General features: G+C 43.4%; 1 protein-coding gene across 2 annotated transcripts in view; it reads left to right on the forward strand.

Moving 5' to 3' along the window:
• The first annotated feature begins 221 nt into the window (after positions 1–221).
• KCNA10 (potassium voltage-gated channel subfamily A member 10) overlaps positions 222–23,625 on the forward strand; it is a 59,496-nt gene continuing 36,092 nt past the window's right edge. For both annotated transcript variants that reach the window (XM_088467418.1, XM_088467420.1), the window contains exon 1: positions 222–305. The gene's annotated coding sequence lies outside the window, so the exon portion shown is untranslated. The remainder of the gene's footprint in view (positions 306–23,625) is intronic.

Consider the following 23,625-nt stretch of genomic DNA (forward strand, 5'->3'; position numbering starts at 1 on the left):
TCATTTTTGTATTCGGAGACTAGGCTATACATTGTGTTAAACCTTTGGCACTTATAACCCTTTCCCTTTAAAGAAGACCCAAGACTTTTACCTGGATGTGTGCAGGCACTCCGAGAATGGATACAACAAAGCAAGATAGAGTTTCATTCAAGGGTAGGATTTCTGAATCTGAGTCTTGGTGGAGTCAAACACATTTTGATCTTCAGTCTACTACTTAACTAGATTCCTGTCAGTGCTCTGATATGCCTTAGTGCGAATATTCCACGGGTCCAATTCCTAAAAACCACAAGATCATAAACATTTAGGTAAGTGATAAAGATGTATTATTTTTCACTGTATATTTCAAAATGTGTGGCAGTTATACCCATTTAAAATGAATGACTTTGTAACACTGATCAAGTGTTAAAGTAGTTCTTCTTTTCCTAGACAGATATCAGAAGTATTTTATAATTTATTTGGTAACTAAACTAATGGTTTTGGAAGCTATATGTGTAACAAATAGAGAATTTTAATGCAAGACATTAATGTTACAACATGTTAGCCAATGTTAAGAGTTACGTTATGTATCTAAAATTATTTTTTTATTTGTTTGCCTATTTGCGTAGGCAAGGAGCAGACAATATATTAATCATTATAACATTGTGTTAAAACAGGATTTAGCTTGTTTAATTAGAAACGCAATATAAAAATGCATGCAGAGCAAATTATAACATTTCAGAGAGCTAATTTGTCTTTCTGTGTCTTCTAGATCAGGATATGTACTATTCCCTATAGGATTGTAAATGCAGAATGTTACTGTAAAATTATTTTAGTCAACTGTAATATCAATAGTATTTCCTTTTCCGGCTGTTATATGTTTGAAGAACAACAATTAAACTTGTCAGCTAGCCTGAAGCATAGTGTTGTCCTGAACTCTTAGTAGAAACAAAGCAGTAACCTGCTGTTACTTACACCTGCCAAGACATGCTGTAGTGGGAAGTGGGTAGGAAGGGAAGTGTGTGTATATACAGTATATATTATATTTTATTCTTTTTATTATTAGTCATGAATTTAATAAAGCCTGAAACTAGCTGACAAAGCTGCAAACATATATGCAAATGGTTTCACAAATGATAGATAAGTTATTGGTGTCATATAATACTTGCATCACAAAGCACTGATAATACCAGCTGTAATATAGTTTTAAAACACTATCGATTATATGGGAGTACATATGCGGGTACATACATTGTAATGCATTCGTTTTAAAGATGCTTAGTAAGTTTTATTTTAGTAGACAATGAAACATACATTATGTAAACCCAGTTTTATTTGGTTGATTAAATTCAAGAAAATATTATATAGTTAATATAGCTGCTAGGTTTCAATAAAACCATATATTGCTAGATTTGAATATTCTGGAGAAAAAAAAGAAATGATATGACATAAAGAATTACACAGTATATACTGTAGCAGCTATTACACCTCTGACCAGAACTACACTAGTTTCTGCCTTAAGGTATATGCAGTGTGTATTTTATGTTTCTATATGCATAAGATGTCAGAATATCATTGCTTGTCCTAGATGAGGATCAGGAAATAAAATGCAGGAGAAAGTAGCAAATATGGTACAAAAGATAAAAAAAAAATTTCATCATTGTTATCCACTATGATTTGCGTACAGGTTTTTTTTCTGTGTTAATGTTATAAGTGTAACCATTTTCACCTACATGAAGTTACTCACAATAGACCTTCAGTTAAGTTCGGAATCAATGAATTATGCTTCATTCCAATTTAACTTATGAGATATAGGGGGTCATTCAGACCCGCTCGCGAGCAGCAGGACGCTCGCAAGCGGGTCGATGTTCCCCACTGCGCATGCGCATGACAGAGGGAGCTCCGTCGTGCGCATGCGTGAGACCCGGCGAGCGACGGGCTCACCATCGCTCCGGGTCTCGCACCAAAGGGGGCGTGCTGTCGATGTTGATTGACAGCATGCCCCCTTTGGTGGGCGTGCCGGGGGCGTGCCTGCCAGATGGAGGCGTTCCCATGGGAACGCCTACTGTCTCAAGCCGGCCCCACTGACATCACTAGTGATGTCAGTGGGAGTGATTATGGCTCTGATAGAGCCAAAATCACTCCAGGGCTTGCGGCAGCGAGACCCTACTGCAGGGTCTCCGTCGCAAGCCCGATGGTCGCGATGGTCAAGATCATTGCGACCATCATCATGGACGCTCGCTATAGCTGTGGGTGGTAATCCACAGCTATGCGAGCGTCCATGAGGACGCTCCAAAAAAAGGTAGGAGGGCCCTGATTCAGAGCGAGCGCTCTGGTCAGAGGGTTCAGCTCTGAATCAGGCCCATAGTCAGCTTGATAGATTTTATCAGCTTTTTATCTACTTTCTGTCATGTTAGTATCATAGAAATATAAAAGCATACAGTATATTAAAACTTTGTCACCTTTACAGGTACCTACTAAAATTTTATACAGACACCTAATTCAGGAACATGTCACAACCAACCATTTTATGCTGACACAAGGCAACAGTCATTGTTCTTCAACTGGAGTCATCCTTGTCTGATTGGCTAGTACCATCTGATTTAAAGAAATCTGCAAATGCTAAAATTCCCCAAATCAAACTTTTTTCCATGTCCCATGAAGACCTTTTAAGAAACTGATCCCCTAAAGAAATATAGCAAATATTAAACCCAAACTTAGTGGTCTACACTCATAATGTTGACACATTAAAACTAATCTATATTTCATATTGCCAAATGCCAACCACACACTGCTGTAACTGTATTAAGAATAAACAGTTGTCCCAATATTGTAATATTTGGTTCTAAAGTTACCCCAATGCTAAATAATAATCAAGCTGAAATTGATGCATGTTGGTAAAGAATGTGACGATCCGTGTAGATGATCTCAATCAAAATGAATTTTATATGTTGCCAAATTAGACTTATGTTATTCAGGATGAGTGCACATAGATTTTAAATAACTAACTTCAGAGCAAAGCTTGCACACCTGCCATGTCACTCTATGGTTAAACTTCAGTACTGAACATTTGTAATGCTATACAGAAATGTTTTTTATGCTGCAACTCATAAACATAGGGCCTGATTCAGAGCCGCTCTTAAGCGGCCGCTCGTTCGTTCCGAGCGATGTTTGCCCAACTGTGCATGCGTTCGGATCGTAATACGCATGCGCGAACCAGTCAGTGCGGCCGAAAATCGTTTGTTCGCTAAATAGCGAATGCCTGCTAATATGAGTGACAGGAGGAGGCGTATGTGGGTGGCAACAGGGGAAGGTGCTTGAAAACGGGGAGTGGAGATCAGAACGCAGGCGTGCTTAAAGGTCAAAACGGGCGTTTTATGGGTGTGCATAATTAATACAGCAGCGTCACTGACCACGTCACTGGGTTATTTTATAGTCAGAACTGCTCGCAAATTTGTGGTAGGAAAAACCAACCACAAGAATAGCGAGCAGTTCATACGCTGGTCGATGTACTCGATTAATCTAATAAATAGCGGACATGACGTAGGATGCGAGCTGCCAGGGGGCGTAGTTATCCAAAAAACGACCGCAAGTTTTGTTCGCTCGTTCAGACATAGAGGCGTGAACAGACCGCAAAGAGCGAACGGTTCATTTGAATAGCCAGACCCTTTTTTCTGAACGAACGACCGCAAATAGCGTCCGGCTCTGAATCAGGCCCATTGTCCCCTTGTGCGGTGCAAGTAAAATCAGGGTGTCCATGCACGGCCATAAATGAAGGCTCCAAGATATTCATGGAAGATATTCATGGAACTATACATGCATTGGCCAAAAGCTCATAATTCCCAGTGATAAAATATATTACATTGTAACTATGTATTTGTAAACTGATAAACCTGCGCATAGCCAGCAATCACTTTACTTGAATACGGTACTGCACATGAGCAAGATTAAAAATAGTGTGCAGTACATTTTTAAGAAAACATAACTCCATCCTATGACTTTTTTTTTCCCATCAATTTGCAATACGATTAGTGTATCACAGTTTAAGAAATGTATTCCACATTGCAGTCCCCTTAGTAGGCTATGGGTCTGCAATGCAATGTGCAAATATAGGGAGCACTTAGCATTGCCTGGACATTAAGGGCCTCCTGTAAAAAATATAAAAAAACACACACCCCGAATATTGTATACATTTATTTTTTTTAAAAAACACTGCATGCACCCTCTTTCACCATTTCTTACTTACAAAAGGCAGGGATCAAGTCCTCTTTGTTCTATGTAGTATCCCGACACCTGGCAAACTAAAAATATAGTTGGACTGGTCTGCTGCATAGTATCCAGCAGACCTGAGGTACAGTAGTGTAACAACATTACTGCCAGGCACTCCAAAGAAATGAATGGGGAAGCGCTCATTGGCTGAGAGCATGGGATGGTCAGGGCCATCGCTACCTATAGGCTAAATGGGCAGTTGCCCAAGGGCCCCAGGATTCCAAGGGCCTGTGGCCGATAGCACCCCTACCCCCATCACATAGCTGCCACCTTCGATAGTCCTGCATGGGGATGAGGCAGAGGCGTGTAATGGCTCAGGGAGGAAGAACTGGTGCATTGCACTGGGGCCTGCTGTGGTGCAGGGGCCCATAGCCGCCGCCGTACCCCCGCTAGTGTCCCCCGGGCCCCAAGTGTAGGGCAGACCACAGTGAGAGCGGTCTGCCCTACACAGTTTACAAACACACAGCGGCGGCTGTGTGTTTGTTATAGCAGCCAATGAGAGTCAGACAGACTCTCATTGGCTGCTGCGTCGTCCATGGAGGGAGCCGGCTGGAGCTCACTCATGAGCTCTGCCTTCCGGCTCCCCCACAGCGGGTGATGGGACAGATTTCATGACAGGAGCAATAGCGGGCCTGGAGGAGTGGACAGTGGCGGTCGTTGGCAGGAGTGGGGATCAGGTAAGTTACTTTTTTGTGGTTGTGTGTACAAGGGGGCACAGGGACTCACAGAGCATAGTGAGGGGTGATTCTGGGGGCACTATATAGGGGGGGCCACTACTGGGGCACTGAATGGGGATTACTACTGGGAGCAATGCATAGGGGATTACTACTGGGGGCACTGCATATGGGGACTACTACTGGGGGCGATGCATTGGGTGACTACTACTGGGGGCAATGCATTGGGTGACTACTACTGGGGGCAATGCATAGGGAGAATACTACTGGGGGCAATGCATAGGGGGGACTACTACAGGTGGCACAGCATAGGGGGAACACTTCTGGGGGACACTGTATAAGGGGCACTACTGGGGGCACTGCATAGGAAATTTGTTGTACTGTACATGTTCAGAATGTAACCTGGTGTTTTTTTCCTGTAAATGACTTCTGTTTTTCTGCCGATAGCCAACGCACCCTGAGGCACAGCCTCCACCAATAGCATCCCGTCCCCGGCAGAGGATTGCTTAATAGAGGCCCCAGTGCACTGCTTTGCCCAGGGGCCTGCATTGCTGTTAAGACAGCCCTGGGGATGGTTGCTATCACAGTGTCCAATCTCAGACAATAAGCGCTTCCCCATTAATTTCTATGGAGTGACCAGGAGTAACCTAGTCACAATGTGCCACGTGCATGATGCACACTGTGATTTTTTTATTTAGACAAGTTTCGGAATGCTACATGGAACAAAGACTTGTAGGCAGCCTATAAAGAACAATATTATTAACTATTTAATCACTATTACTCCTGCACCCACTGCCACCATGGGTGCGGAGAAAAGTCCTGGGGTTTAAGCCCAGAGCTAGTTGTCCCTTGGGAAGGGGATTTAAATTTTTTTGGGAGTTCCAACTTACCAAGGGTTTCCAGGCCTGGGCTGACCAGTTTGGGCTGGTTTACAGTATGGCTGGGAGACCCCACAATTTGTTTCTCACTGTAAGGAAACCCCTGGTAATTTTTCCCTCTTTTTTCCAATACCAGACAAGGCTTAAAGTTCTAGGGCTATTGATTTGGGGAGGGGGGAATAAATCTTTAGGTTTGTTACTCATCTCTGTCGGTGACAGAGGGTAAAGGTTTAAAAGGTGTGTCAGAAGATAGGAGTTAGGCTGGGTACACACCTAAAGGACCGGCAATCGTGCTGATGTTCAGGGCGATTTGCCTTCACCCTGGACATCGCATGATTGCCAGTACACACTGCACAATTTAATGTACGATGGAACAATTACTTGCTCCGTCCTTCATTAATATGTTTTGCACCGCATGCAATATTGTGTGATTGACCGTGCAGCACAGCCAATCAAACAATAATGCATGTGACCAGCAGGAGAATATAATTGTGCATACACACTAGGCGATATACACAATTTGTCGTGCCGATATGCCAAATCGTGCCAATATTTGTCCTGTTGTGTATGCACCCTTAGTTCTGACATGCCTGAGGCTCATTATGAAAATAAATGTAACTTTTTTGCTGCTACTAGCAACATCTAATCTACTTTGTGTTTTGTACTTTGTTTCTACTTTCTACAAATATCAATTTCTATTTGTCTGAGGCCTGTGATTTGATGATTTGAGAAGTGTGTTGGTAATATATTATATTTTCTACTAGGCTTTTACCTTTAGGTTATTAGTTCTTGATTAATGAACATATTCTATCGGATTGTAGAGTTTATTAAACTGACATCCTGACTGCCACTACTGTGCCACTATGTTTCATAGCTATGCTATATTCTTTTAAACTGCCATGTGTTTGTGATGATGATCTTTTGCTTAGTTTAGCCAGACTGCACACTGCAGCCTTTGGCCAGTATTGGTGAAAACAATATTGTGCACTATTAAGTGGTCAAAATTGACTGGAAATGTTATTGCTGTTAATAATACTGAACAAACAAAAACAGGTGTAAATTATATGAGTTTAGCAGTTTAACTACTTGAAACTGTTTTTTTCCAAAACCATAACCAAAACACGACAATCATTTAATTCAAAACCAAACCACAGGGGTCATGCACATCCCAACTCCTAAATAATCCCAACAGTGAATAAAAAAAATGGTATGAAATAATTAAGTTCAGAATCTGCAACTACCAGTCATGATTCTTCACCTTATGGTAATTTCTTCAGAAGTATATTATTATTATTATTATTATTATTATTATTATTATTATTATTATTATTATTATTATCATGACTTATATAGTGCCAGGGTGTTCCATTCACTTTACAATTAGGAAGAAAACAGTAATAAAATAAGACTGAGTAATAACAAACAGACAATGGTCGAGATGCACTATCAACAGTTATGCTATCAAAACCCCGAAAATGCTGTACCGCAGCTTGGAACCGGTGGGCAACGCCATCTTCGGACGGCACTGCTCAATAGAAGCCTAATGGCTTCTTTTACAAAGTTCTCTGAAAGGGATCCCTCCCAGCTCCTCCTGCAGCATGCACAACATACGACGCATTCACAGAGGCACTTCTGGTTCATAAACCCGGAAGCCCTTCCATTGCAAAGTACAGCTCTTATCTGATTTTACTCACAAATCTTCATGCATACCGGCATTATTACACCGGCATGCATGCATGCGATGAGTGGCAGGATGCATCGCTTGATGAGTCCCCGCCCAGTAAGAGATAAGAGGGCCCTGATCACAAGCTTACAATCTATGAGGAAGTATGAATTTGAAAATGAGTATACGTGTATATGTTGCGAATGTTCCAGCCAGATTGGAAATATACTATATGATCTAGTCATACAGAAATGGGGGCAGGTGGTTGTGTGAGTGTAGAAAGAAAACATATGAAAGTTATGTGTGTAGAGGTGAAGCCATTGGGTTGAATATTTATGGACACTATGTGATTGGTTGTGGAATTTCATAATGTTGTCTGAAGATGTGAGTATTCAGGCAACACTTGTAGGTTTTGAGACTAAAATAAAGTCTCGTTGAGCTTGGGAAGGCATTCCTCACAGTGGGTTCAGCCTGAAAACAGCCCTGTAATGATGAATGGAAGCAGGTAATGAGTGTGGATGAGAGATGCAAATCTTGCACAATGTAGGGAGATATTTCAAAATAAATTAGGAGGTTTATGTTGGTGTACTGTTATCTATGGCTTTATAGGTTAGTAGGATCATTTTACATTGGATTTAATAAGATACAGGCAGCTAATGTAGAGACTGACAGAGTGGCAGAACATTTTGCAAGGTAAATCAGTCTGTAGTCACAGCATTTAAAATAGATTGTAGAGGTGAAAGTCTGTTTAGGTAAAGATCAGTAAGTAGGCTACTGCAATAGTCATTGTGGGATTTTCTTAGGTGTTTATAATGAGATTTGAAAACAGATTTAGGGGTCTATTTACTAAGCAGTTTTAGGAGAAGTGAAAAGTGAAGAGTGAAAAGTGATAAGGTGCCAGCCAATCAGCTCCCGACTGTCATTTTGTAAACACAGCCTGTCAGATGGCAGTTAGGAGCTGATTGGCTGGCACCTTATTACTTTTCACTCTTCACTTTCCACTTCTCCTAACACTGCTAAGTAAATAGATCTCTAAATGTGGGGAATAAAGGATAGCTCCAAGTTAGGGGTTAGGCAGTGTGCTTATGGAGTAGAGTTGATTTTTGTGCTTTCAACAGAGACAGAGATGTCAGGGAGGTTGTTTCTGTTGACTGGTGGTAATATTATTAGCTCTGTGTTTAAGAGCTTGTTTGATGTAGCGAGAGGACACACAAGATGGTATGGCAGAAAGACAGTGAGTGACAATTCATTACAGAGTGTGAGAGATCCATAGAGGATAAGTACAGTAAATTTGGGTATTATCGAAAAATAAATGGCAGTGTAATCCAGAAGAGTTTATTAATTTTCAAAGTATATTATAATATTTCATACATAATATGGTTATAGCTAGCAGCACACTTCCCCATGACTAGAATGCATTGAATGGCAATGACTACTTTGGAAAGGTCGTGTTAATGAAATATAAGCCGATGTTATGAATCCTTGCATTTTGGTTGGCTTTTGTTGTTTTTTACAAAATAAGGACATTTCCCTTATATGTAAATGATAGAGTAGTGAGTCTACACCTCATAATTCAGTGTTCCTGTTATCTGATTTCTCATATAACAGTTTTTTTATTGTTGTATGAATTCTCCTGATTTCTACTATTACTTCCTCTTTACTGCAATTTTTGGGTATCCATGTTGTCTTATATTTACATCAGTAAACCCAACTATCTCTGTTTATATAATAAACATTTCTGGCCTACAATTCTCATCACTGCTCAGCTGAAAAAAAATGTTGCCTGTACCAGTTTTTTCTGGTTCTGTGCAATCGGGGCCTGATTCAGACCTGCTCACAGGCGCATAGCGCTCGCAAGCGGGTTGATGGTGGGGTACTGCGCATGCACAGGGCACACATGCGCAAGCCCTGGAGCGTGAGAGAATTTCTCTCGCTCCGGGGCTCACTACAAAAGGGGCGGCTGTCGATGTTGATCGACAGCTTGCCCCATTTTGTAGGCGGGGAGGGGGGGTGGCTACACAAACGGAGGCGTTCCCGAAGGAATGCCTGCCATTTGTGGGAGGTACCACTGACATCACCAGTGATGTCAGTGGAGAGCTTCCTGCTCTGTTAGAGCAGGAAGCTCTCTGTGGCTTGCGACGGACGAGACCCTACTACAAGGGTCTCATCGCAAGCCCCAATGGTCGCGATAGTCGCGACCATCGTGACCATCACCTGGCTGCTCGCAAAAGGTGTGGTGATCACCCACAGCTTAGAGAGCTGCCAGGAGGCCGCAAAAAAAAAAACGCCCTGATTCAGAGCGAGCGCTCTTCAAGAGCGTTCGGCTCTGAATCAGGCCTTCTGTACATGACAAAAAGAACTCTGCGCTGCTGCTGTGTAAATGGATGTCTAAATTTGTGTAAGTTCAAGCTTCAGTGAGTTTCGACGATACTTTTTCGCTGATGATGTCATTTTTGCTGGTTTAAACTTATCCACGTATTCAATTGTAGTATGTTTTCGCCGGTGCGAAAATGCAATGCAATGTAATAGGAGAAAAAGTTTTGCCTATGAATAGCCGGCGGAAAAAGTGCAAAATTGGGGTTTGGAGGTACAAGTAAAAAAAAAACACCCAACACCCATGGGACAGCCTCCTTAAGGATAACTAAAAAAAAAAGAAAAGACTTCTGGACACCCCAAAAAAGTACTTTCGTTTTGGAGGCAATAAATCCATAGTTGGGGTACAAAGTAAAAAATTAGCGAAATAGACTGCAGGGTAGTCCCCAAGTATGCCCCAGTTGTTTTTTTTTTTATTGCAGGTGGTTGCGGCAGGTGGATTTCTCATGTTTTTTAAAACTGCACATTTGCAATTTCAAAATATGTTAGTATCCATTTTCATGTACCCCAAATTTGCTGGGACTAGTTATTTTCACAAAAAAACCCTCCAAAATGTTATTCTTCACCACTTTTTTAAAGATGCAAAAGAGCACTTATTGATACCATTTAAAGTGGCCAAATACCTTCAGCAGGGCTATTTGGGGGTACCCAGAGTAATCCCCCATGTCAGCGCATCTTTTGGGGGGTGTCAGGCTGATTTCCCCAAAACTGACAGAACATTCCGCCAATTTCAGTTTCGAAGGGTCCTGTATTTTTCACTAATTTGGAATTGAATACGGGGATAAGCATGGACAAGCACAATACTTTTTCACACCCAAAACCAGCGATGATGGCGAAAAGTCCGGCAACGGACTTTTCCCTTGTAGTTGAATACGGTCCTACTGTACCTACTTTTTCTTTCTATGCTCCAGAAGATCTGTGAGGCCCAAGTGTGAAGGGCATGGGCATGCTGCTATAAATTGCATAATTAAATTGCATCATTATGGCCCTGCTCACTTCACTGGAGATATTAGCAGGATGCAGTAGTGTTGTTTACTCTCATGGGAGCCCTGGAGAACTCCCTCAGATTTAGAATATTCTGGGAGAGTTGGCAAATGTGTAACAGACATTGCAGTCATGAATCCCCTTACATTCTAGGTGGACACAAAGAGGGAAAGTGGAGCAAAGAATAGGGTCAGGCTAGGAGAGTCAGGGAATGCCACAGGATTTACATTTAAGGTTAGTAGCTGCTATTGAGAAGATTGGAGATTACCAGCTATATATAAATATGTCATACAAAATGAAACTACTATGTATTATTATTATTATTATTATTATCATTATCCTTTATTTATATGGCACAACAAGGGGTCCACAGCGCCTTGCACAGTACATTAACTGAAACAGTTTGGACAAAAAAAGGGACTTATAGTATAGAATATTGCAGAACGTGGACATGGCTTATAAACATTGCTGCATCAGCAAACATAATACTCAAGTAAGCCAGAACCCAGGGTTAGGAGCCATTGAAGGCAGTGGGGAGGAGATGATGGTATAAGTGAGTGAAGTAAAAGCATATAAGTGGAGAGGGCTCTGCTGTTGAGAGCTTATAGCCTAAAGGGAGAGGAAAACAGTCAGGGGAGACACAGATTGGGTAGATAATGGGCAAGAAGTAAGGAGCATGGAGCTGTGACTTAGCATGAGAGCTGGGAGAGTTTGAAATAGAAATTGATCTTGAAATCCTGTTTGAAGTTTTGTAGAGAGGTGGGGGGCCTAATACGGAGAGGGAGAATGTTTGAGAGGTAGAGAGCAGCACTGGAAAAATCTTAAGGATGGGAGTGAGAGGAAGTATTCAGTTGGCAAAAGAAGCGACATTCATTTGCTGAGGCAGGAGTGTGCTTGCGAGATAAGGTCAAAGATGTATATTATATTTAAAAGAACATTCACAGTTTGACCAATCAAGAACTTCAGCAACAAGGACTGCCATTTTTGTGGCTGGAGTGCTTGGTTTGTTTGGGCCCCCCAAAAGAAAACATCTTGGTGGTTTGGTTAAACCAAGCTACCAATGGGCTTAAGGTCTCTAATGGTGTTGTTAATCATCCTCATAGTTGGAAGATGTCATCCTTATCACTGTTGTTAATATCATCAAAACACAATATTAACTCATCTCCACTGCAATCCACTGTTACAGAAGTATCTGTACTTTGTTGTTATTGGCAGCAAAGGTCTTCTTCATAGAATTTGTAGTTAATTTTGATGAACATTAATTTTTCCACATTTTTTGGAGGTAGCCTCTTACACTGATTGCTTACAAGGTTCTCAGCTGTGCTAAATACTCTTTCTGACTACACTCTGGAGGGTAGGAAGATTAAGTATAGCATAGCTAGTTTTTAAAAATTGTCTTTTTTCCCTCCCAGTTTTCAAAGGGTCTGTGTGACATGCTAATTTGTACATTATCATTAATGTCATCCTCTACCATTCTTTTGAAGCTTACTGCATTAGATTGAGTCATGATAGAGGTGTCAATATATGTGGCCAATTCTTTTAAGCCTGACCAGAAGTCATAATGTTTCACTTTGGTGCACTGAGTTGACTCATCATCACCAGTCCGGCCTCTTGAAAAAGGTAATTTTTTTCCTGGCAATGGAATTTGCAAGCAAAACTGAAGCAGGAGAATTTGCATGTCATGTGCCACTTGAGGTGACAATTTGCTCGCAAGGAGCTCTTTGCATCTCTTAAGATTTGTCTCAGATGGAAAGAAATTACATAGGACTTACACCTAGGATCAAGCATGGTTGCCAAAATATAATGAACCAGTTGCAAGATATATTGCAAATGCCTTGATTTCTGGCAAAGATAATAAAGAACTTGGGGCATGATTCAGAGATGGACGCTAATGCGATTGCAGCTGCATTTTTGCATGCAATGCAGCTGCAAATATATGCTAATGTTTGCAAAGACCACCTGAGCATAAAGACGCCCACTGCTGCCTTCTCACCTGCATGGGATGATGCTTACCTGCATAAATATTGGTAACATTGATGTACAATGAGCAGCCATCTTGTCCTTGCAGCAGGTCTGACCAGTCGCAGACCCGCCAGCTCTCGTCTTACGCAAAGGGCTCTCATGCTGCATAGGCAATCGCAGTGGCTAATTTATGCACACCCATGAAACGGCATTTAAAACATACAGGCATGCTGATAACCTGTCTAACACTGTGTGATGTATTTCTATGTGCATCCATAATCTCATTGCAATCGCAGTGCACCTACATAATCGCCATTCCGTTCATCTCTGAATCAGGTCCTTGATCTACAATTTCAACATACTTAGCAGAATCAGCTATTCTATATGCTTTTTCAGTAGCCTGACTGAGGCTGCAGTGTCTGAATTCACTTTATTAGTTACAATTTGAAATGTTTTCAGTAGCTTGCATAAAACCAAGCGTATTCTTCAGTATCCTACAGTTAGGTGTTAACTTGCTCCCCCCCTCCCCCAAGTCATGGTTTGATGCATACATTTGGATGGCTTGTTGCAGTTCCTTTAGTCGCTGAAGCATATGAAGGGTGGAATTCCACCTGGTTACTACCTCTTGTTTTTGTTTTTATCATGGCAAATGGACTTATTCATGCCCTGCTGTAAAATTCTACTTGCTGTTGCTGAATGCTCAGAAAATGTCCTGAAACTTTGCAGGCCACAGTCAGAATGTCCTGCACTGACCTGTAATTTTTTAAGAAATTCTGAACCAAGTTATTGTGGTGCGCAAAACATGGTACATTTTTAAATTGACCCAGTTGTAATGCTCATACAATGTTACTTGCACTCACACTACTGACTTTTGATAAAACCCCTGTGAGAGGGGAGAAACATGTTAAGGGAGTCTAATATAGACTGATTATTGCAGTCTTCAACTTTTATTGCAGCCTCAAATTTGAAATACTTTATTCTGCACTTTATCCAGCTGTGGACAGGGCCTGATTCACACCCAGATGCTATTTGCGGCCCCTCGCTGGCTAAAAGGGGCCGGGTATTTAAATCATATGCTTGCACTGTGTCGTGTAAAGCTGCCCACTAAGTAATAGCGGGGACTGCTACTGGGGGCACAGCTGGGTTGGGCTCGTCTCTGTGTGACTTGAAGGGGCCCCCCGCAACTTAGTTGCCCTGGGGCCCCCACAAGCCTTAATCTGGCGCTGACTGTGGGAGAAAATAAGCAGAGTGGGACCTAGCAGCTGTGTCATCAAGCGGACCTGTGATCAACAAACACAGATTCCCCTTACCCAGGAGATGGATCTGAATGCAGCCAGGAAAAAACACTACTCCTTAAAGGCACTGTCTAGAGCGACTGAACAGAAAGTGTATTTGGGGTGAGACCTGGCTGGCAACCACTGGATAATAACTGGCAATAACTGTGTTATACAAATGAGCAGCACGCTGATATATATGGTAACAACGCTGAACAACAGCACGCGATTACATGGTAACAATAGCTATATGCTTTATATCCCACACAGTGGACTGGTGATTATTAATTCTTTGCCATATAAATATATTTTTCAATAAGGGCTTCATCTCTGATACAATTCTGACTATTGGCCGTTTTTTTACTACTATATTTGTATGTGCATATAAGGCTGCTATTATAGATTGAATATATCTGTTACATTTTTACTGAATGTTATTAAGTGTGTTCTAAACATTCTCTTTTTATTGAATTTGCAGATGAATTGATACTGTGATAAATAAATTGTATACTTTTAACAGCTTTTGGGGAATCCTTAGTGTGTTTACACCTGCACAGACACATTTTTTTTTCTATAATGTTACTTGCATATAAGAAATTACAAGTCCTGAGGAGAGTCATGTAAGCCATTTTGCTATCACATCCCTGAGGTTTTTCAACAGATTATGGGCCTGATTCAGAGCCGCTCGCTATTTGTGGTCGTTCATTCAAAAACAAGGGGTGGCTATTCAAATGAACCGTTCGCTCATTGCGGTCTGTTCATGCCTCTAAGTCTGAACGAGCGAGCAAAACTTGCGGTTATTTTGTAAAATATGCCCCCTTGCCGCTCGCACCATACGCCATGTCCGCTATTTAATAGATTAATCGAGTACATCGAACAGCGTATAAAATGCTGCTATTCTTGTGGTTGGTTTTTTCAACTGCTATTTTGCGAGCAGTTCTGAGTATAAAAAAACCAAGTGACATGGTCAATGACGCTGCTGGATTAATTATGCTCTCCCTTAAAATGTCCGTTTTGACCTTTAAGCACGCCTGCGTTCTGAATTCCACTCCCCGTTTTCAAGCACCTTCCCGTTACCACCCACATACGCCACCTCCTGTCACTCAAAGTACTAGGCATTCGCTATATAGCGAACAAACGATTTTCGGCCGCACTGACTGGTTCGCGCATGCGTATTACAATCCGTACGCATGCGCAGTTGTGCGAACATCGCTCAGTGCGAACGAGCGGCCGCTTACGAGCGGCTCTGAATAAGGCCCTATGCCTTTTAGTAAAGCCAGTGATACAGATATTAGCCTGCCTGTGAATAAACTGGTGTATTAGATACTGCTGCTGTCAAAAGAAATACACCCACCCAGTGTATTGTCACAGTCATGTAATCTTTAGTTTATCCAGTACCGCTTGTCCACATATCTGTAGTTAAGTGGATTGTCGGTACAATGGCATTATCAAGGCAAATAGTAACTTTTTTAGCGTCCCAGTACAGATGAGGAATTGCTGTTCTGGTAAAATAGAATTGAGATGGAATTTGATAGCGTGGACAAATGACCTCAACTAATTTCTAAAACCAGATGAATTGATGGTAGATATTGGATACAGATTTAATGCTATAATAGCCATCATGGCTTCAGTTATCCACTGTATAACAGGTTAGCGGCTTTCATACTTGGTTCCACTTGCAAATGATTGATGAAGTATCATTCCCAGTAGCAGCCCTAGAACTCAAGGATTCTTCTTGGAACTCCTGGATAGGAGGAAGTCTGTTTGTCTTTGCAAATTGGATGCTTGACTACCTCTAATCACTGAGGAGGGTGATGATGAAAGTATTGTTAATTGCATGTGCTGTGATTGATCCATGCTGTTGGTAGCTGATGCTTAACTGCTTGATATTGTTGTATATGATTTTCCAGATTTTGATAAACCACTTGGCTACTGCAAATAACATACTGCAAATTACATAACAGGGAGGAGGTACAGCACCTAGATGGTTAATGTCTCTACTTACTTAGGTTTTACATATTATACAGATGCCTTGACAAATGGTAGGATTTGATTAAAAAAATCCACCTGGAGGAGGTGTTTTTTTTCTAGTATTTTGCCCAAATATGACAATGCGCTTCTTATCGCTGACAAGAACTGCTGCAACTGGCAGATACACACATATCTCCCTTATCCTGATGCACTTCCATAGTAGAATCCTCAATTTCTATGTCTAAACCATCATTGTCATTAAATCTTTTAATGTAAACTAATTAAACATTGAACTTTAGTAGTAGGCTGAGTGCCCCAAACAGTGAGAGTCTCTTTTCTTTTTTTTTTGTTGGTTCAGAAATCTTGGGAGACTTTTCTAGTATTACAGTGTTAGAAATGTCAGACTCACACATAGCTTTCATGGACACCATTAGACTATCTCCTAAGGACTCTGTAAAGTTTGTAAAAACACAGACCCTGATTCAGAGCCGGACGCTCTGACAGATTGCTCGCTCTGAATCAGGGCCGTCGCTGCTCCTTTTTGGAGCGGCCTCCTGGCCGCTCGCATAGCTGTGGGTTACCACCCACAGCTATAGGGAGTGGCCAAAATGATGGTCATGATGGTCAAGACCATCGCGACTATCGGGCTTGTGACAAGACCCTTGCGGTATGGTCTCGCTTCCGCAAGCCCTGGAGTGCTTTTGGCTCTATCAGAGCCAAAAGCACTCCCACTGACATCATTAGTGATGTCAGTGGGGCCGGCCCCAAATGGTAGGCATTCCCATTTGGAACTCCTCCGTCTGGGCAGCCACGCCCCCGGCACGCCCACCAAAGGGGGTGTGCTGTCAATCACCATAGATAGCACGCCCCCTTTAGTGAGAGACGCATAACGACGGCTTGGCCGTCGTTATTCGGGTCTCGCGCATGTGCACGACAGAGCCGGCACCCACTTGGGCAACATCGACCCGCTTGCGAGCGCTCTGCGCTCGCGAGCGGGTCTGAATCAGGCCCACAGTTTGTTCTTTAGCTTTAGGGCCTAATGTAATAGGGTGAGAGTTTAGAAAATGTGAGAGTTTAGCAGTAAACTCTCACACTTTTTAAACTTGCCCAATGTAATAGAGTCTGACAACATGCAAACTTGCATGTTTTTAGACTAAAAAGCTCTCACGATTTAAACTCTCATCCAGACATTATTCCCATTTTGAAGATAAAACTCGACCAATGTGAGAATTTACTGATAAACTCTCACATTTTCTAAACTCTCACCCTATTACATTTGGCCCTTAGTGTTCATTTTGTGCACTGATTTTCCTGACTCAGAGCAAGAAGTTGGTGCATGCAAGGTTACAGAATATACTTGACTGTGGTCCTGATTCAAAGGTGCTCGCTATTTGCGAGCACTAGCTCTGAATCAGGGCGGATTTTTTAAAAAAAATCCGCCTCAAGGCCGCTCGCATAGCTGTGGGTGACCACCCACAGATTCTGCGGCCGGCCTGGTGATGGTCGCAATTATCACAACCATCGGGCTTGTGACGAGACCCTTGTGGTACGGTTTTGTCCCCCGCAAGTCCACCTCTAATAGAGCAGGAAATTCACTACTGACATCATGTGTGATGTCAGTAGGGCTGCCCACAAACGGGAGGCATTCCTTCATGAACGCCTCTGTTTGTGCAGCCACCCCCTCCGACCCACCTACAAAATGGGGCGAGCTGTCGATCAACATTGACAGCTGCCTTGTTTTGCTGTGAGCCGCGAGCGAGTGAAGTTCTCACTCACTCTGGAGCTCGCGCATGCGCAGCGGCATGCGCACTGCCCAACCATTGACCCTCTTGTGAGTGCTATGCGCTCACGTGTGGGTCTGAATCAGGCTCAGTGTTTGGCTCTGGCCTTTCCAATAGACATTCTAGTGCATGAAAGAACAGTAGCAGGACTACCATGCACAAAGACAGGCTATGGTCTTAGCCTTCTTTGTCACTGTGTGTGGTGTATGGCATTTTGGAAATTTTAAGGGTTTTTTTGCCTGTAACTTTTCCATTCATATTTAAAGGTGATGTTGTCTTTAATATTGTACCTTTTAGATTTAAGGGGCTCTTCTTTACAACTTCTTTCTGCATGACCTCCTTTAAAAGTAGATGTTGAAGTACTATGACTTGTTCTTCCTCTATCGACTGATTCATGATTGAATTTATTTTTTACACCAGGTCAGGAGTAAAGCTACTGTAGTTGAACTTAACTGCCACCACACCAGGTGAACTTACAATGAGATAGGAGAATGAGGGACTATGGACCTCATTCAGAGTCCATCGCTTGCTGCAAGCGATCGCTCTGAATGAGGGCGGCCACTTTTTTAAGTGCTGCCTTCTGGTCGATCGCTAGGCTATAGGTTACCACCCACAGCTCTAGCGACCGACCAGGGTGATGGTCGCCATGGTCATCACTATCACGACCATCAGGACTTACGACCAGACCCTAAGGCTGGGTCTGGGCTCTCGTAAGCCCCAGGGAACTTCCTGCTCTGTTTGAGCAGGAAGTTCCCCACTGACATCATCAATGATGTCAGTGGGGCCGCCCCCAAACGGCAAGCGTTCTGACTGGAATGCCTCCGTTTGGCCGGGCACGCCCCTGGCCCGCCTAGCAAACGGGATGAGCTGTCACTCAACATCGACAGCTCGCCCCGTCTGCTAGGAGACCCCTAGCGATGGAGTGCCTGTTTCTAGCCAGGTCTCGTGCATGCGCACGACGGAGCCGGCTCCATCATGCGCATGCTCTGTGGGGACCATCGACCCGGTTGCGAGTGCATCGGCGCTTGCGACCGGGTCTGAATGAGACCCTACTACCTTTACCATGCAGCTTTGTTAAATCACAGGGGAGAAATGTGACATATTTAATATCCCAATATTCAATAAATTTAAAATATAAATTAACAATTCACATGCACATGTGTAAGCAGCAAATATAATACATACAAATACTAATATTAAGAAGACAGAGGGCAAGTAATTACTGTCACCCATCTGTATAAGACCCATTCTTCAGAGCAAATGGATATCCAATACAAATATATAAAAAAATTGCCTCTATTTAAGATATATAAATAGTTTTTGGAGGCTGACTAGCTTAGTGTGTTAATTCAGGCAATTATAGGGCCTGATTCAGCTTGGATCGCAGTTGCGAATATGCTTGCTTTCAGCCGATTGTTGCGTTCTGCGCATGTGTATGCATCACAGTGCACATGCGCGAACTAGCCACTGCGATCGGGACTGCGATCACAGAGGCTATCCAGACCCACCGCAGATTAATTGACAGAAAGTGTCATTTGTGGGTGGTGATGTGAGGGTGGTCGGCAGGGCCGGCACTAGGCTGTGCTGCGCCCTGCGCCATATTGAGTTGCCACCCCTTCCCTCCCCCACTCCCTACCCCTTACATTTTTCCTCTGCCGCCGGGAGGGAGGGTGGGAGTTTCCTGCACCCTCCGGATACAGTGGCGCTCCGGGCGACGGACCGGCTTGCCCGTGCCTGGAGCCGCTCCTGGTGGTCGGCCAAACGAAGGCGTGCATTTGCACGCTGTTTCAGGGTATGCATAAATCATTCACTGTAAAGCCATTCGCAATTTGATGTCTCATAGCGTGCGTGGCTGTTAGCAATTTCTGAGTAAGGTCAGGGCTTGTGCAAGTGTGGATGTGGTTCGATGTTACCGATCATTTAGCTACATTGCTAAAGTATACGTATGTAAGGGAAAGTGGGCGTCATTGTGTTAGGCTGCGATCGCAATGCGAATGGAATCATTTGAATATCAATGATAATATTAGCATCTGTATTGCATGTGTATTAGTAGAATAGCGATCCTTGCTGAATTAAGGTATCCATACATCTGCAACGATCAGATGGGAAACACTGATCTGCCTGTAGGAAATGCTGAACGGGGACCATCGATGTTCAGCGTTCCGTCGCAGGATCGCTGAAATTTCACATGTTAAATTTCACCGATTTGACAATCACGATCATTTTTTGATCGTGATTGTAATACTGGTGAAATCCAACATATTGGATTGTTGCAGGATCGCGGTAATCCGTTCGCAAATGTATGAGGCCCTTCAGGCCCACAGTCTCAATAATAAAAAACAGTCTTCATTCAAAGATGTTCTTACAAGCTGTTTTCCTTTGTATCCATTTGTATTGAAACACAGCTTATACTGTCAGATGGCCGTTAATTAAACCAGTAAAAGTGTGTTCAATTTTAAAAGTAGGCTCTCATACTGTAGTCTGGATACTCACAGTACTGTGGTTTTAGGGGCTGCCCTTTAGAAATCCAATGTCTTTCCTATGTTAGTTTACCAGCAGGTCTGATACAAATCCTTTTGGGGAGTATTTCGGGTAAGAAGGCCCTCAGCAGTGAAATGCACAGGTGAGTTAATTTATTTTGCTGCTTCAGTAATTATCCCACCTGCTTCCACAGACAGGCTTCCTAAATGACCTGTGGGAGAGCGGGGAAAGGAAAAATAGGAAAAAGTTCCTCGAGCACTTCAAACTAAAGATGAGTGGTTTGTTTTAATTGGTTATGTTTGGATCTCAGAAATTGCATCTTATTGACTATCTGGCACGCAGGTTTTCTGAGTAGCCAATAAGATAAATCTGAATTTGCTCTAATTTAAACACATATGCAGCTTGTTAAAAAACTGGTAAGATGTTTCCACACTTCAATAAACTACCATATGAAATTTAAATTACCATATGGCACTCAGCTTTCAGCACAAACATGTCCACAGAAACATACAAGTACTACCTCATCGTTACGGCCCCCTGCTGGAGGCGCTGGTTACGCTACTTATGTATCTTCACTAGTCAGTGAAGATACATAAGTAACGTAAAGATCAGCCAGTGTCCAACATCATTCCCTACCATCCAAGTGGGCATGGAGGGGGAACATCGTGAGCCACTGTGTCCGCAGCGTGGTGAGTGAACCGAGCCCGCAAGGGACCGAATGGTATTTCCTCATGTTTATGCTACTTATGTATCTTCACTGACTAGTGAAGATACTTAATAGCATAACCAGTGCCTCCAGCAGGGGGCCACAAAGATGAGGAAGTACCAACATGCAGTTTTGATAATTATAAGTGTCAAGTAAATATGTAAAAATTTAATAGCAGGTGTATATATCCAATAATAAGAATTGTCTATGTATCTAAATAAAGAATCTTAAAATCACTCCTTTGTCGAACTCACTTGACACAAGTTGTGAGAAGGCAACTTATATAGATCTATCTATGAACTCAAAAGAAGAGTACATTCTCAACTCTCTTGGATTATTTGCCTAGGTGAGAAAGAAAGAAGAGGAAAAAGAGAAAACAAACCAAAACCTTTTTTAAAGAACAAAAAAGGAGGTTTTATTGTAATTTGTGATGTTCAAAGATACAGTGGTGCTTGAAAGTTTGTGAACCCTTCCGAATTTTCTATATTTCTGCAGAAATTTGGCCTAAATCTACCTTAGAAGTCCTAAAAGTAGATAAAGACAACAAATGAGACAAAAAAATTAGACGTGCTAATTTTTTTATTGAGGAAAATGATCCAATATCACATACGGGAAACAGTTGGGAAGCCGGCGAACACAATGCCGATCGCCGGCTTCCCGACTGCTGAATCTCAGCAAGGGTTAAATGACAGGCATGTCATTTTACCTCCTGATCGAATGGATCCCGGGCACCGGGAGTGGACAGCTGCCGGGGGGGGAGGGTTAGGTTTAGGGCTCCTGGGGGGGACTCAGGGTTAGGTACCCCCCCAGGAGGTTAGGGTCAGGCTAGGGGAAGGGGGGGTTAGGGTTAGGCACCCCCGGGGGGAGGTCAGGGTTAGGTACCCTCCCAGGGGACTTAGGTTTAGGTGGCGGGGAAGGGGGGGTTAGGTTTAGGCACTTAGAGGGGGGATTAGCATTAGGTACTTGCGGGGAGGTTAGGGTTAGGCACCCCTAAGGGAGGGTTAGGAGGTAGAATAGGTTAGTTTATACTTACCTTCCGACGTTCGGGATTTCCACCTGTGTCGGGCTGCCGCTGGCGGGATTTGAACCGCCGGCCATAAATCATATACCTGTGAATGTTGAACTTTAGGTGTCTGGTGTCGACACTCTGAATCATATCAACATTTTGTACCACATCCCTCACTGTGATTAATTTGTGTAATAGGATCATTAACCACTGTGCAAAAAAATTATGTTCATCTGCTGTACATTTTGAAATGTCAGTGCTATCCCTACTGCAGGGGCCGTAACTAGTGATGTGCGATTGGTACAGCCACACGAAATTCAGAGCTCTGTGGGCGGCACTGCCACTCACCCACAGCTCCCGCATCTGGCTATGTAATGTAATGGCACCCTGCTGCCAGAATCTCTGCAGCAGATGGTCACAACACTGCCCTTACAGCACCCCGGAGCAGCGCTGTAGCTAGACGGCAGTGCGCCCTGTACAGCACTGCCACCCCTCCCACTCCCTCTTCGCCCCCCTCCTCCCCCCCTGAGCGCTTACCCTTACTTCTGAGGGGAGAAGGGAGGGCGGGATCCTGCACCGACATTCACTGTGCGGCACGCACCACTGCCGGAGGTCTCTTCCTGCTGACCTCCGGCGCAGAGAAGTGTGTGGCCGGTGCTGCTGGAGGAAGGCACCGGCCGCACCACCCTCCCTACGGCCCTGCCCCGGAGCATCCTGAGAGCGTTTCGGACTTTGCTGTAATCACCCACTCCAGGGGCTGGCTGGCAACTTTTAGCCTGGAGGGCAAGTCCAGGGCACTGGCCCATAAACAACGGTTTATCCTTAAATAGAGATTGCGAGGTCTTGTGTGCAGACCGACCGCAAAAGCGTGTACTAATCATTGGCTCAAATAGAGATGTTAGTTTCAATACATACTGTTAATAAAACATTATAAGAGGAAAATAGAATGGTGGATATTTCTCAGAAACGGAGACAATATAGGGCCCCATTTAACAATGAAACAGAATACCTTTAGCACTTACTTAAAGAGGTTATGGTCCTCTTTCAGTATCTAACAAACAGCCATAAGACACATTCCCTAGCCCCAGTATGTCTCTGCCTCATTCCCCCAGTCCCAGTGTGTGTCTCTCTTATTCCCCCAGACCCAGTGTGCGTCTCCCAGCTCCACACCCCCAGACCCAGTGTGCATCTCTCAGCCCCACTCCCCCAGACCCAGTGCCCTAGTAGTGCCCAGTATGCAGTGCCCCAGTAATGCCCCTTATGTTGTGCCCCCAGTAATGTCTTAGTAGTGCCCCTTATGCAGAGCCCCCAGTAATGCCCCTTATGCAGAGCCACCAGAAATGCCCATTTATGCAGAGCCCCCAGTAATGCCCCTTATGCAGAGCCCCCAGTAATGCCCCTTTATGCAGAACCCCCAGTAATGCCCCTTATGCAGAGCCCCCAGTAATGTCCTTTGTAGTGCCCCTTATGCAGAGCCCACAGTAATGCCACTTATGCAGAGCCCCCAGTAATGTCCTTAGTAGTGCCTCTTATACAGATCCCACAGTAATGCCCCTTATGTTGTTCCCCCAGTAATGTCCTTAGTAGTGTCCCTTATGCAGAGCCCCCAGTAATGCCCCATTATGCA

Source organism: Taudactylus pleione, unplaced genomic scaffold (genome assembly GCF_031769625.1).
Source record: "Taudactylus pleione unplaced genomic scaffold, aTauple2 ptg000010l, whole genome shotgun sequence".
Classification (NCBI taxonomy): domain Eukaryota; kingdom Metazoa; phylum Chordata; class Amphibia; order Anura; family Myobatrachidae; genus Taudactylus; species Taudactylus pleione.